This window comes from Mercurialis annua, linkage group LG4 (assembly GCF_937616625.2).
Source record: "Mercurialis annua linkage group LG4, ddMerAnnu1.2, whole genome shotgun sequence".
In the NCBI taxonomy this organism is placed as follows: domain Eukaryota; kingdom Viridiplantae; phylum Streptophyta; class Magnoliopsida; order Malpighiales; family Euphorbiaceae; genus Mercurialis; species Mercurialis annua.
Window position 1 is genome coordinate 24,252,183 of NC_065573.1, and position 15,296 is coordinate 24,267,478.

Consider the following 15,296-nt stretch of genomic DNA (forward strand, 5'->3'; position numbering starts at 1 on the left):
AATAAAAAACCATTAAAACTATGATTATGACTACACATCTTAATAAAGAAATTGAAACAATTAAATTAAATATTTTATTATTTGACATTATTCATTAGACAATTCATATCTCAAGAATATTTTAAACATCTTTTTTTTTTGAATTTTATAATATTATATTAATTGATTTATAAAATTTATTTGTAATGCTAATTTAATATGGAAACAATTAATTATTAATATATTTTTATGGAAACAGTTAACTCTTCACATTTTTTCTTGTAAAGTTTCATTATATTTCTGTTTAATTAGTATGATAAAATTAATAAATTTAATGCACTTTAATTAGGTAGCATTCCTTTTTAAAATTGTTACTATAAGTTATTAACATTTTTTTTTCTTAAAACTTCTATAACGTTTTTTTCAACACTTTTATAGAAAATTTATTGAAATTAAGTTTTTCTAATTAATACTATTTAATATAGTATGATTAGTGAATTTAATGCTCCTTTTTTAAATTCTTATTCTCTGCTCTTATATATAATGACCAACTCTTCACCCTTTTTTCTACTAAGGTTAGTCATTTGGTTGCTCTTTCTTTTCATATTGTGGTTATATCATTTGTTTAGATCGTTTGTAGTATATTTTACATATTTGTTCATAAGATTGTTATTCTTTGTCTTTCTGTTTTATTTGCTCTTTTGTCCGATTGAAATTGACAAAGTTATTGTGAATTTAGCAATATAGTTCTACAATATAAGATAAAAAAAAATATGAATATGTTATTTATTCAATTCATATTTTAGAAGATCTTTTCTCTTTTAAATTTATCAAATGTAATGATTTAGTTAATATTATTCGTTAATATATTACTTTTTCAGTGTTTTACATTTAGCACTTTCTTCTTTAAAATTAGTATTTTCTCCTTTGAAATTTAAATATTTGTCATTTTTGCCATTAGATGACATTGAAAAGGTTAGTGATTTATTTGCTTTTAATTTAATTATATTATGTTTTATTATTATATGATACGTGTGGTTATTTATTCATTTAATTATCTATTGTAATATATATATTGCATTTTAATTTTTCTAAAATATTTAAAACTGTAAAATATCCATAATCTAATAAAAATATCAAAATTAAAAACAACCAATAATCAATATCTCAATTGTTTATTGACAATTCCAGTAGATATAAAGCATGCAAGAGCAATATAGCCACATTGTTTTATTCTTATATTTTTAATATAAATCTATTTACTAATCTTTGTTTAAAAAAAATAATTGATAATATTAATTATATCTTTTTTCATATTTTACAGAATAGAATTTTTTTTCATGTTTCTTTGTTTGTAAAAACAATTATTTGGCTTTTCTTTCCTAATTAATCATTTTTTCACTGAAATTGTATTATTCAAAATGCTAAATTTAAAAATATATTTAATAATGTCTATTAATTATCTTATTAAATGCATATATTTCTTCACTATTTAATACCATTTATATTTGGAATAATTACCATTTACTAATTACAATTTTAATAGATGTTAACATTTAAAAATTAACATTTAAAATAATCACCATTTGCTAAAATATGAACATTTAAAATGCTAATTTAAAGTATAAATGGTAATTATTTTGAAAGTTACTTTTGAACAAATTTGATATATTTTCTTTTGACATTGTTTTATTATTTTATAAATGATTCATGATATTTTATTTATGTAAATTATTTCTATAAATGTTATTATTTTGAATATTAACAGAAATAAAATAATATTGATGGCCAATAATTATCATCATTATTTTTATTTATTTTATATGTGTTGGTTCATTTTTAAAAAAACATTATGAATTTAATTTGAATGAAATATGTACCCCTAAAAATAATAATCATCTCCATTGGCATATTTGCTTTATTGTTATTTTTGGAGTCAAATAAAATATACTTTTAGGCATGTGAAGAGATTTTTAAAAATTTGTTTATCTTTCATATTATTTAACTTACTAATTTCCTTAGCTAATTAACAAACTGAGTTTCAAACCTTACAATGCTAATATATTAATAATATTAAAGTTAAAACTATCAATGTATCATCAATTAATGTTAATATCCGTTAAAAAATTAATTCTAATATATAAAAAAATATTAACATTTCATTTCACTCTCACATTACTACTATTTATATTTTTTAAAATTATGCAATTGTAAAATCTTAATTAACTTTAGTCAGTTACAATAGATTATTTATTAAGACAATTAAATCAAATTTATTAAAAATAAATGTTTAATTTTTTATCTCACCATAATATATATAAATAGACTACATTATTTTTTCTTCTTCTAATTATCAAACCTTCCAGTCTATTATCACTTCTTTATGTTTAATTTTAACCTTTTGATAGGTCTAATTATGTTGAAAGTAACTTATTTTGCCAAATAACATATTAAAATAATTATTAATAAAAATGTAGATATAATTATATATATATATATACTTTATTTCTAAGTAATATATAGCTAGAGGACTATATTCATTTATCCATAAAGTAATTAAAAATTGACGATTTAAATATATATTATATTTTGTTCTATTTTAATTAATTTAATAGCTAATAAAAGAAGAAGAAATGTACAATATATAAATTTTAATTACAATGGATAACTTAATATTATAATTGAAACCATGTTTTTTCTTTAGTTTATTATGAAATTAATTTAGCATGAAAGATATGAAATGACGAGTCGTTTTGTGTAAATAAAAAAATTTGAAATTTGAAATAGAAAAGGTAGAATTGTATAAATTTGAGATGAATTTTTTTAAAAAAAAAATAAGAAGCAAACCGACACTTTTAATTAAAATAAATTTATAAATTTTATTTATTGAAAACAATTCAACAACTACTGATACTTAATTAAAAGAATATTTATTAAAATGCATAACTAATTCCTATAACTATAGCTAAAATAAAATATTAATTACCAGCGACTATAACTCAAATTGTATTAGCATTGCACAACAAACTGCTAGATCGTAAATTCAAAATCTCCCACATATGTTTTACCATATCCAATTATCAAAAAAATACTATTAATTAGTTTTTAAATAAAAAATGTGCAACGCACAGGCCTAAAGCTAGTATCTTGCTATTTTAGGGAGGTGATTTTGGTTATTTTTTAACCAAAATCACCTCACACCCCTTTTAGATTTTTCATTTTTTTAAATTATATATTACTGTTTTTCTTCTTTTTGTTTTAATTTTTCTACTCTATATGGACAAGAAAGATGTCGCCGCCGCCATACTCGCTGCCGCCACACTTCAAGTCTCCAATGATATTTTTTTTATATGTTACTAGTTTATTATTGTTTTCTATTTTTTTCTTTTTTTCTACTTTATATGGAAAAGAAAGATGTTGCCGCCGCCGCCATACTCGCCGCCGCCGCTGCACTTCAAGTCTCCATGTTATCTTCACCCTTCAAATCACTCGGGTCTTAAAATTAGCCCGGTGGCTCAGAAAGGCAAAAACTACGAAGAATGTTCTTCGTCCAATTATTGATTGGGACCGACGCAAGTCCTTAAACTGCAAATATTGAAGGAGACCATCAAGTCTTAAAACTGAAAATTATTAATTGGGACCGACGCAAGTCCTTAAACTGCAAATATTAAAGAAGACCATCAAGTCTTAAAACTGAAAATTATCGATTGGCCTAAACACAAGTTTAGTCTTATTGATGGTCGAATTGTTACTATATTATTGTCCAAGTTGGGCATTATCGATCCTCATGCTCCAACTTGAGGGGGAGTATTGGAATATATCTCCTTCTCCTATTATGATTAAAGGTTCATATCCTTAGAAGTTCTTATTTGATTAGAACTATTCTAGTTACATACATATATATATATGCTTGTAATCAATCTATCATTATTCGATTCAATAATATATATTTTCTCTTCTCTAATTATTTCACATTTTGATTAATAATTTTATCTAAAAAGAATAAGCTAAGTGAATAATAGCCTAGCATACGTTCTATATAGGTCTGTCTTGTATAAAATGTTTTGAACACTATAATGAAAATGTACTATCAAGATTGTGGTTGGTATAAAACTTACAAGTTATATTACTCTTAAACTGAATTGCTCTAAAGAATTGGAGGACCTAACTAGATTGATCCTAATAAACTTAGTTTTTATTTCTGTTTATTCCATTTATTAGTTTAATTTTATGATGAAGTGTGTGTGTGTTTTAAAATATTCATATAACATATACAAAATATTCTAATAATAAATAATTAAAATTTACTATTCAGTTCGGTTCGTTTGGATTTCGTAATTAAAACCGAGCCAAACCTATTTGATTTTATTGCTGGGTTAACTAGCTAGATAGTACTGCATTGGGGGTCTTTGATGTTGTTTTCATGACAGCCTCAAGAATGGTATCATAATTGGCTTCCATCACACAAAACAAAATGAAAGTCATCTGCAAATTCAAGCTAAGCACAATCACATGGGGCTCGAGAAGATGCATTAAGTACGTTAGTATAATTTGCTCAATAACCTATATGCCATTAATACTAAATTTCAATTATTCCTTTAGCTAATTATGGAGATTCCTCTTCTTGGTGCAAGATTTTTCTGATATCAGAAATTCCGACTAAATTAAAATATAATCGAATAAACTCAATTGTAGATCCAAAAAAGTTCAATAATATTTTTTTTAATATTATTATGTTCTGAATCAATCAGAATCTAGTCGGATAGAGTACACAATGGTAGTTTTTCTCTACTAAATTAAAATATAATCGAATAAACTCAATTGTAGATCCAAAAAAGTTCAATAATTTTTTTTTTAATATTATTATGTTCTGAATCAATCAGAATCTAGTCGGATAGAGTACACAATGGTAGTTTTTCTCATACCTTTAGCATGATAAGCCCATTAATGTGTGGTTTGGCCATAAGATGAAAAGCCCATGGCGTTAGTTACATTCGAAAGGGCCATATAACTTGTTCCTATGATTAATTATGCAGCTAAACTTCTTCTTCCCCTCTATCATAACATTGCTGCCATCACGTTTCCTTACTAACCTAAATTTTCCTCAACATTTAAACAACACTCTGCCGCCACCCTTCTCCTCTCAATCCCAGAAATCATAACGTTCGTTGTTCTCGTTTAATTCACGTCAATCCGGTAGGTAATTCTCATTGTTCTTATGCTTTTGTTTCGACATCGCATCACCGATCTTAACCATTATCTCTATCGTTTAGGTATAATTTTGAGTTTTGATTGATTCGTTCATATATTCCGGTTGTTCTCTATCATCGCTACGTTTCGGAGTCAATAACGGTACGTTCAATCTCTTCGTTTTTACGCCGTTTCGATTCGCCGTTTATTACAATGATTGTTGCCTTGATTCGATCTTTTTATTTCGTTTCGGTTTCGTCCTTCGTTTGAATATTTGGCTGCGATGTTCATGGCCACTGTCGATAGACTCTTGTTCCTTGCTTTTAAGGTTCATGTTGGCTCTTGTTCTTTTGGCTTGATCATTTGACGGCATGGACTATTTTTAAATTTCTTGGATATTTGATTTCATTATTGATTTGATTACGGTTTTGGAATTGCTGCTGTAAGTTGAAGCTCATTAATGGCTTCTGTTCTTTTGAATTCTTTTGTTTGGGTTTGGGTTCTACTTAATGGGTTATGGGATTACTACTGTGATGGAGATGATTGGTTGGGATTTGATATTCATATTATTAGTAGAAATCCTCTTAGACTTTTAATTAATTTATTTTGGCGGAAGTTTCAGTTCTTAAACTTTTGGCCATTTGATTTTAGTTATGCTTATATTATATTCATAAGTGGCTATATTTAAATTGTTGGGATTATTTACATTCTTTATTAATTATTAATTGGCTTTCATGACTTATTAAGGTTATTAATTTGTGAAAACGTCAATTTAAAATCGAACTTTCGATTATCGTTTTGATTTCTAATTTGCTAACTTTTAACATTATTTTAAAAATAAATATAAGGTTAGTTGCGATTATAATTTAAATTGTTTTTGATAACTATAATCGGAAAACGATATTTATATTATTTTCCTATAATTATACAATTACTCTGGTAATTATTATTATTTTGAAAATATTGGCTTGACGTGCCAATTTGGCTAATTTATGGTTTAGCTTTTACTTATTTTTCTTATTTTATTTGTGGTCTTATTAATTATTTGAGTATTGTGTTACTCGATGTTGTTCATATTTGGACTCGGGTCATTATGTGTTGATTGTCCATTCTGTTTGGCTGTGTTTCGCTTGACTTGATATTGTGCTATTCCTATATGTGGTGTCTAGTACTCCTTAGAGTTAGGCTCTGATTTTAATGACGATTTCAATATTTTATTTAGACCTGTCGACTGCTCGTACTTCAGAGGCGAATCAGAGTTAGATTGCTTGTCAAGTTTCACGTGGAATAGCAAGCAGTGAGTTTATATCTCTATTTACCTCTTTATTAAGCAACTATTATATTTTGTATATATGTATATGTATAAACAGCTTTCGAACTGTTTTCGGCATTGTGGATTTGATTTGGAACGTGCTACTCGATGGGCATCATCGGGACTGCGTGCGCACCGGTAATGATTATGGTATTGAGGTAGGTTTGAGATACGTCTCACCTTAGTGAGGGCACCGGTGGAAGATACGTCTCCTGGGCTCACTATTTATTAAGTGATAGTCGGGGATCGGTTTTGAGATACGTCTCACCGACACGACAATGGATTTAGAATTGTGGTTTAGGGTTTCATTGATAATCCATAATGAAAATGTTTTATTAAACGTTTTAAAGGTTTTTAACTTAATAAATGTAAATGGTTATATAAACTCTACTCAGTAAATCTGACCCCGTTGTTTTCCCAAATTTTCCAGGTTTATGATTTGAGCTTTGGTCGATCTCCGTTTCTTCATTTTCGGAGGTTCTTTATTTATTTCAGAAATAAAGTGTCGAACTATTTTAAACTCTTAGACCGCAGTAGTAGTTTCATATTATTCATGTCTTAGTCTTACATTTATATTTTAGACTATTGTTGTTGGATTGGTCCAACTATTACTTATCGCTTGTGGCATGATTCAGTGTTATGGAATTTATATTATATTGCCATGTTGGAGTTTATTTGAGATAAAGCGTACTTTAAATATATGCTGCTTATCTGTACTGCTAGATTAGGCTGAAGTCTCGGTTGCCCCCGAGCATGTGGTTTTCTGCAGGTACTTTGTTTTAAATGTAATTAAGTTGTTATCCGCAAGGCTTGCTACGGGTTTTGGTACAACCATACCCATACCCTAGCGCCGGTCACGATTCTTGAAAATGGGTCGTGACAAACTTGGTATCAGAGCTTTGGTTTCAAACCAAGGCTTTTTAAATGTTAAGTGTTTATTGTTTGGCATGTTAAGTGGTTAAATTGTCCTAGGAACTACTGCGGAATTAGGATTCGAGTCTTGTCTTTGAAACGTCATCTTTTGTTTTCAAAACTTTCTGCCTACTCCTATAGGAATGTCGTGAGTCAATTATGTATGTTAATTGCCTTATTGCTTGATTTATTGCTATTTTCACTTGGGTGAATATATTATATTGCTGTTGATTTCTCGGGAAATCTTATTTGGTGTTGTTTTATTTCATGCTTGGGTATAAAATTTGATGTGTTATTTAAAATGGTTCTTGTTTCATTCTTAGGAATGAATACTCGTACTCGTGCTGCGGCTCAGCAAAATGCTGAGGCTGATGACGCGATCTCTATGGAGGTGGATCAGAATGAACCAGAGGTTCATGCTGGTAGAGGACTAGCAGGCAGAGGTCCAGCTGGTCGGGGTCGAGCTGGTCGAGGCCGAGGTGGCCGAGGTCAAGCTGGCAGAGGTAGAGGCAGAGGCGTTGGACGCGGTGCTGCAGGAGGTGCTCAAGCACCAGGTGTGGCACAACCTGAGTTGGGCGATTTCGACTTCAACACGTTTTTGGCTGGAGTCGCTGCCTTACAACTCAACCAGGTTCAGCTGCAAGCGGGACAGGTCGCTTTGCAGGATCAGTATGCAGTTTTGGGTCAGATTGCCCAGCAACAGCAACCACACGCTGGTGGTGCAGCAGTTGGTGGTGTTGGAACCACTGACAGAGACTTGGTTTTGGCTTACATGAGGCTGAAGCCAACGGAGTTTGACGGTTCCGGAGACGCGCTGGATTTTCTCGAGGAGGTTGAGCAGAATGCTCGGCGACTACAGGCTACGGAGCGTCAGACCGTCGTTCTTGTAGAGATGTCTATGAAGGGTTCAGCTGGGAACTGGTTTCGTAGTTCTGTTCATGCTGACATGGCTACCATCTCTTGGGCTCAGTTTGTGGCGAGATTCAGAGCTTTCTTCTTGCCGTTTTCAGTGACAGAGGGTCACAGAGACAGATTGCTTTCACTTACTAGGGATGATAGGTCAGTATCCGAGTACACGACAGAGTTCGTGAGGTTGGGTCGGTTCGCGCCGGACTTGCAGACAGATCAGGAGAGGGTGAACAACAGATACGTGAAAGGCTTAGGGCGCGATTTTGTGAGTTTGCTGACTGAGACACGCAGGGATTTTACGGACGTAGAAGACAGTGCTCGGCGTATGGAGAGCTCGTTACTGCAGTTTGGGGATATTTCTGGTCCTTCTCAGACCAAGAAGTCTTCTGGCCCTGGACAGCAGAGTGGTGGTGGTAGCTACCAATCGACACCTTCTCAGTACAAGAACAAGAAAAGGGGTGTCAAGAAGAGTTATCAGCCGTACACCTACAGTTCAGGCAACAGCGGTAGCAGCCGCAGTTTTGGGCGCGGTAACAGCGGAGGTGCTAGTTTTCCTTTCTGTCAGAACTGCAGACGTCGACATCCAGGCGAGTGTCGCTTAGCACCAGGGGGTTGTTTTACTTGTGGCCAGCCGGGTCACTTTGCCAGAGAGTGTCAGGCATCTGGACAGCAGATGTCGGCAGCTAGTGTCGCTCAGCCATCCTATCAGAGTCAGAGACCAGTGTTCTCTGCGCCAGCAGGGTTTTCTCAACCTGCTGCTTCTTTTGGTGGCCAGCGGGGCCAAGGTTCTGGAGGGCGTGGTTTTGGAGGCCGTGGCAACGGCGGTAGAGGTTCTAGCAGCTATGGTACCGGGCAGAGCTCTCAGCAGCAGAGTCAGGGTCAGGCCAGAGTTTTTGCCTTGACTCCTCAGGATGCTCATGCATCTAACGCAGTGGTGCAAGGTACTCTTCAGATCTCTTTCGTAGATGCACTTGTTTTATTCGATGCGGGTGCAACCCATTCTTTTGTGTCTACGTGTTTTGCTGCTAAGTTGGGTGTAACACCAACAAGTCTGAATGAACCTTTATCTGTTTCTACTCCTTTGTCTGACTGTGTGGTGGTGGATGTTGTGTATTCATCGTGTTCCGTGGTTATCCATGGAAGAGATTTGCGTGCTGACTTAGTTGTTTTGGATGTTCTTTCATTTGACGTGATTTTGGGGATGGATTGGCTGGCACGCCATTATGCTTCGATCGACTGTCGAGGGAAGTTGGTTGAGTTTCGGATTCCAGGTGATCTACCCTTTTCTTTTCAAGGGGAAAAGGCGAAGACACCGAAGAATCTGATTTCTGCGATCAAGGCAAAGCGGATGATGAGTAAGGGTTGTCAAGCTTTCTTAGCTGTGGTTCGAGACATGGATGCTGAGGTGGGCAGTATGAACACTGTCCCTATAGTGAACGAGTTCACTGACGTATTTCCAGAGGAGTTGCCTGGATTACCACCTGATCGGGATATCGAGTTCTGCATTGACGTTGTTCCTGGAACTGGTCCTATTTCGATACCGCCGTATCGGATGGCTCCTGCTGAGCTGAAGGAGTTAAAGGAGCAGTTACAAGAACTTCTGGACAGTGGCTTCATCAGACCGAGTACTTCTCCATGGGGTGCTCCAGTTCTGTTTGTTAAGAAGAAGGATGGTTCCTTTCGACTTTGTATCGACTAAAGACAGTTGAACAAGGCTACCATCAAGAACAGATATCCTCTTCCTCGCATCGACGATTTGTTTGATCAGTTGCAAGGTGCGAAGTGCTTTTCCAAGATTGACTTGAGATCCGGGTATCATCAACTTCGGATTCGGGATGTCGATGTGCCTAAGACTGCTTTCAGAACGCGTTATGGGCATTTCGAGTTTCTGGTCATGTCGTTTGGGTTGACTAACGCACCAGCAGCGTTTATGGACATGATGAATCGGGTTTTCAAGCCGTTTTTGGATCAGTTTGTTATCGTCTTCATTGATGACATCCTGATTTATTCTCGGAGTGAGGAGGAGCATGCTTATCACTTGAGGACTATACTACAGACCTTGCGAGAGCATCAGTTGTATGCTAAGTTCTCAAAGTGCGAGTTTTGGCTGGAACAGGTTACCTTCTTAGGACACGTGGTGTCGAAGGATGGGATCAAGGTTGATCCGAAGAAGATTGAGGCGGTTATGGATTGGCAGAGGCCGAGGTCAGTTACCGAGATCAGGAGTTTTCTTGGGTTAGCTGGCTACTACCGTCGGTTCGTGCAGGATTTCTCTCGAATATCTGCACCTTTGACTAAGCTGACACAGAAGGGTGTTAAGTTTGAGTGGACCGACAAGTGTGAGGCAAGTTTCGAGAAGCTGAAGGAGATTCTGACTACAGCTCCTGTTTTGGCGTTGCCTTCTGGCATAGAGGGTTTTACTGTGTACTGCGATGCTTCTCGGATTGGCTTAGGTTGCGTGTTGATGCAACATGGACAGGTGATCGCCTATGCTTCTCGTCAGCTGAAGAAGCATGAGGTGAATTACCCTACACATGACTTGGAGTTAGCTGCTGTGGTTTTTGCTCTGAAGATCTGGAGGCACTACTTGTACGGTGCGACTTGCGAGATCTTCACTGATCACAAGAGTCTAAAGTACATCTTTGATCAGCGAGAGTTGAATCTGAGACAGAGGAGGTGGCTAGAGTTGCTGAAAGACTACGACTGTACTATTCAGTACCATCCTGGTAAGGCTAACGTGGTAGCCGATGCGTTGAGTCGCAAGTCTTCGGGCAGTCTGGCCCATATTTCCGAGGTTGGACGTAGACCTATGGTTAGAGAGTGGCATGGTTTGATAGCTTCGGGCTACGGTTTTCAGGTTTCTCAGAATGGGAGTTTGTTGGCACAACTGCAGGTGCAGCCGGTTTTGATTGATAGGATTAAAGCTTTACAAGCTGAGGATCCACAATTGAAACGGATTATGGATGAGATCCATCTGGATGGGAATTCCGAGTTTGTTTTTGTTGACGGAGTTCTCAGGTTTGGTTCTAGACTGTGCGTTCCGGATTTAGATGGTTTGAGAGACCAGATTCTGGAGGAAGCGCATAGGTCAGCTTACAGTGTTCATCCGGGATCTACCAAGATGTACCATGACCTCAAGGGTACGTATTGGTGGAGCGGAATGAAGAAGGATGTTGCAGAGTACGTTTCCAAGTGTCTGACTTGCCAGCAGGTGAAGCTGGAACATCAGAGACCTTTTGGCTATCTACAACCACTACCTATTCCAGAGTGGAAGTGGGAGCGGATTGCCATGGACTTTGTTGTTGGTTTACCACGTACTCGACAGGGGTACGATTCCATCTGGGTGATAGTTGACCGTATCACCAAGTCAGCTCATTTCCTTCCGATCAAGGTTTCGTATCCTGCTTCGAAGTTGGCTCAATTGTACATCGACAGGATTGTCAGTTTGCATGGTGTACCGGTTTCAATTGTTTCTGACAGAGGTTCTGTTTTCACTTCGAGGTTCTGGAAAGCGTTACAGGGGTCCTTGGGTTCTCGGCTGGACTTCAGTACAGCTTTTCATCCTCAGACAGACGGTCAGTCTGAGAGGACTATTCAGACGTTGGAGGATATGCTCAGGATGTGCATTCTTGATTTTCAGGGTAGCTGGGATACTCATTTGCCGTTGATTGAGTTTTCCTACAACAACAGTTATCATGCGAGCATTGAGATGGCACCTTATGAGGCTCTGTACGGACGCAAGTGTCGATCTCCTATCTGCTGGGAAGAGGTCGGCGAGCGGAAGTTGTCTGGTGCTGAGATTATTCAGATTACCTCAGAGAAGGTACCGTTGATAAAACGGAGGTTGGAGACAGCTTTTAGTCGGCATAAGAGTTATGCTGATCCGAAGAGAAAAGACATCGAGTTTCAGGTGGGAGACTTTGTGTTTCTTCGGGTTTCGCCTATGAAAGGCGTGGTTCGTTTTGGTGTCAAGGGAAAGTTGGCACCGAGGTACATTGGTCCCTATGAGATTTCAGAGAGGATTGGAGCTGTGGCTTATCGTCTGGTTCTTCCGCCAGACATGTCGTTAGTACATCCTGTTTTTCATGTTTCTATGCTGAGGAAGTGCATCTCAGATCCTTCACATGTGATTGTGCCTCAGAGCGTTGAGATTGACCAGGAGCTGTCCTATGAGGAACAGCCAATTGAGGTTGTTGATACGCAAGTGCGTAAGTTGCGGAACAAGGAGATTCCGATGGTCAAGGTTCTGTGGCGTAATCACTCTATAGAGGAGTGCACTTGGGAAACAGAGTCCGATATGCGGAAACGTTACCCTTTCCTCTTTCCTTGAGGTATGTGTATCGTTGTTTATGTGTTTTAGTTGATTATTTCAATACTACGTTTGTTGTTATGTTATTTGTTTATGTGTTTAAATTCGAGGGCGAATTTTTAATAAGTTGGGGAGAATGTAATATCCCGTATTTTTAAATTATATATATTTTTTTTTATTATTATTTTAATCGCTCGTAAATTCGATCGTGGTCCGATTCGTGTTTAATGTGTATTATTAAATTTTAAAAGAAAAAGAAAAAAAAAAAAAAGGCAAGCTTTTATGCATGAAAATGAGCCATGCACATTTCCCTCTCCACGTGATTATTTTTTTTTCATACCTTTAGCATGATAAGCCCATTAATGTGTGGTTTGGCCATAAGATGAAAAGCCCATGGCGTTAGTTACATATGAAAGGGCCATATAACTTGTTCCTATGATTAATTATGCAGCTAAACTTCTTCTTCCCCTCTATCATAACATTGCTGCCATCACGTTTCCTTACTAACCTAAATTTTCCTCAACATTTAAACAACACTCTGCCGCCACCCTTCTCCTCTCAATCCCAGAAATCATAACGTTCGTTGTTCTCGTTTAATTCACGTCAATCCGGTAGGTAATTCTCATTGTTCTTATGCTTTTGTTTCGACATCGCATCACCGATCTTAACCATTATCTCTATCGTTTAGGTATAATTTTGAGTTTTGATTGATTCGTTCATATATTCCGGTTGTTCTCTATCATCGCTACGTTTCGGAGTCAATAACGGTACGTTCAATCTCTTCGTTTTTACGCCGTTTCGATTCGCCGTTTATTACAATGATTGTTGCCTTGATTCGATCTTTTTATTTCGTTTCGGTTTCGTCCTTCGTTTGAATATTTGGCTGCGATGTTCATGGCCACTGTCGATAGACTCTTGTTCCTTGCTTTTAAGGTTCATGTTGGCTCTTGTTCTTTTGGCTTGATCATTTGACGGCATGGACTATTTTTAAATTTCTTGGATATTTGATTTCATTATTGATTTGATTACGGTTTTGGAATTGCTGCTGTAAGTTGAAGCTCATTAATGGCTTCTGTTCTTTTGAATTCTTTTGTTTGGGTTTGGGTTCTACTTAATGGGTTATGGGATTACTACTGTGATGGAGATGATTGGTTGGGATTTGATATTCATATTATTAGTAGAAATCCTCTTAGACTTTTAATTAATTGATTTTGGCGGAAGTTTCAGTTCTTAAACTTTTGGCCATTTGATTTTAGTTATGCTTATATTATATTCATAAGTGGCTATATTTAAATTGTTGGGATTATTTACATTCTTTATTAATTATTAATTGGCTTTCATGACTTATTAAGGTTATTAATTTGTGAAAACGTCAATTTAAAATCGAACTTTCGATTATCGTTTTGATTTCTAATTTGCTAACTTTTAACATTATTTTAAAAATAAATATAAGGTTAGTTGCGATTATAATTTAAATTGTTTTTGATAACTATAATCGGAAAACGATATTTATATTATTTTCCTATAATTATACAATTACTCTGGTAATTATTATTATTTTGAAAATATTGGCTTGACGTGCCAATTTGGCTAATTTATGGTTTAGCTTTTACTTATTTTTCTTATTTTATTTGTGGTCTTATTAATTATTTGAGTATTGTGTTACTCGATGTTGTTCATATTTGGACTCGGGTCATTATGTGTTGATTGTCCATTCTGTTTGGCTGTGTTTCGCTTGACTTGATATTGTGCTATTCCTATATGTGGTGTCTAGTACTCCTTAGAGTTAGGCTCTGATTTTAATGACGATTTCAATATTTTATTTAGACCTGTCGACTGCTCGTACTTCAGAGGCGAATCAAAGTTAGATTGCTTGTCAAGTTTCACGTGGAATAGCAAGCAGTGAGTTTATATCTCTATTTACCTCTTTATTAAGCAACTATTATATTTTGTATATATGTATATGTATAAACAGCTTTCGAACTGTTTTCGGCATTGTGGATTTGATTTGGAACGTGCTACTCGATGGGCATCATCGGGACTGCGTGCGCACCGGTAATGATTATGGTATTGAGGTAGGTTTGAGATACGTCTCACCTTAGTGAGGGCACCGGTGGAAGATACGTCTCCTGGGCTCACTATTTATTAAGTGATAGTCGGGGATCGGTTTTGAGATACGTCTCACCGACACGACAATGGATTTAGAATTGTGGTTTAGGGTTTCATTGATAATCCATAATGAAAATGTTTTATTAAACGTTTTAAAGGTTTTTAACTTAATAAATGTAAATGGTTATATAAACTCTACTCAGTAAATCTGACCCCGTTGTTTTCCCAAATTTTCCAGGTTTATGATTTGAGCTTTGGTCGATCTCCGTTTCTTCATTTTCGGAGGTTCTTTATTTATTTCAGAAATAAAGTGTCGAACTATTTTAAACTCTTAGACCGCAGTAGTAGTTTCATATTATTCATGTCTTAGTCTTACATTTATATTTTAGACTATTGTTGTTGGATTGGTCCAACTATTACTTATCGCTTGTGGCATGATTCAGTGTTATGGAATTTATATTATATTGCCATGTTGGAGTTTATTTGAGATAAAGCGTACTTTAAATATATGCTGCTTATCTGTACTGCTAGATTAGGCTGAAGTCTCGGTTGCCCCCGAGCATGTGGTTTTCTGCA

At 35.4% G+C, this 15,296-nt stretch overlaps 1 long non-coding RNA gene across 1 annotated transcript; it reads left to right on the plus strand.

Annotated features, from left to right (window-relative positions):
• Window positions 1–12,839: 12,839 nt before the first annotated feature.
• LOC126679196 (uncharacterized) lies at window positions 12,840–15,202 on the plus strand. Its single transcript, XR_007640830.2, has 4 exons — window positions 12,840–13,222; window positions 13,300–13,378; window positions 14,439–14,513; window positions 14,959–15,202. It is a non-coding gene; the product is annotated as an uncharacterized LOC126679196 (long non-coding RNA).
• The last annotated feature ends 94 nt before the right edge of the window (window positions 15,203–15,296 follow it).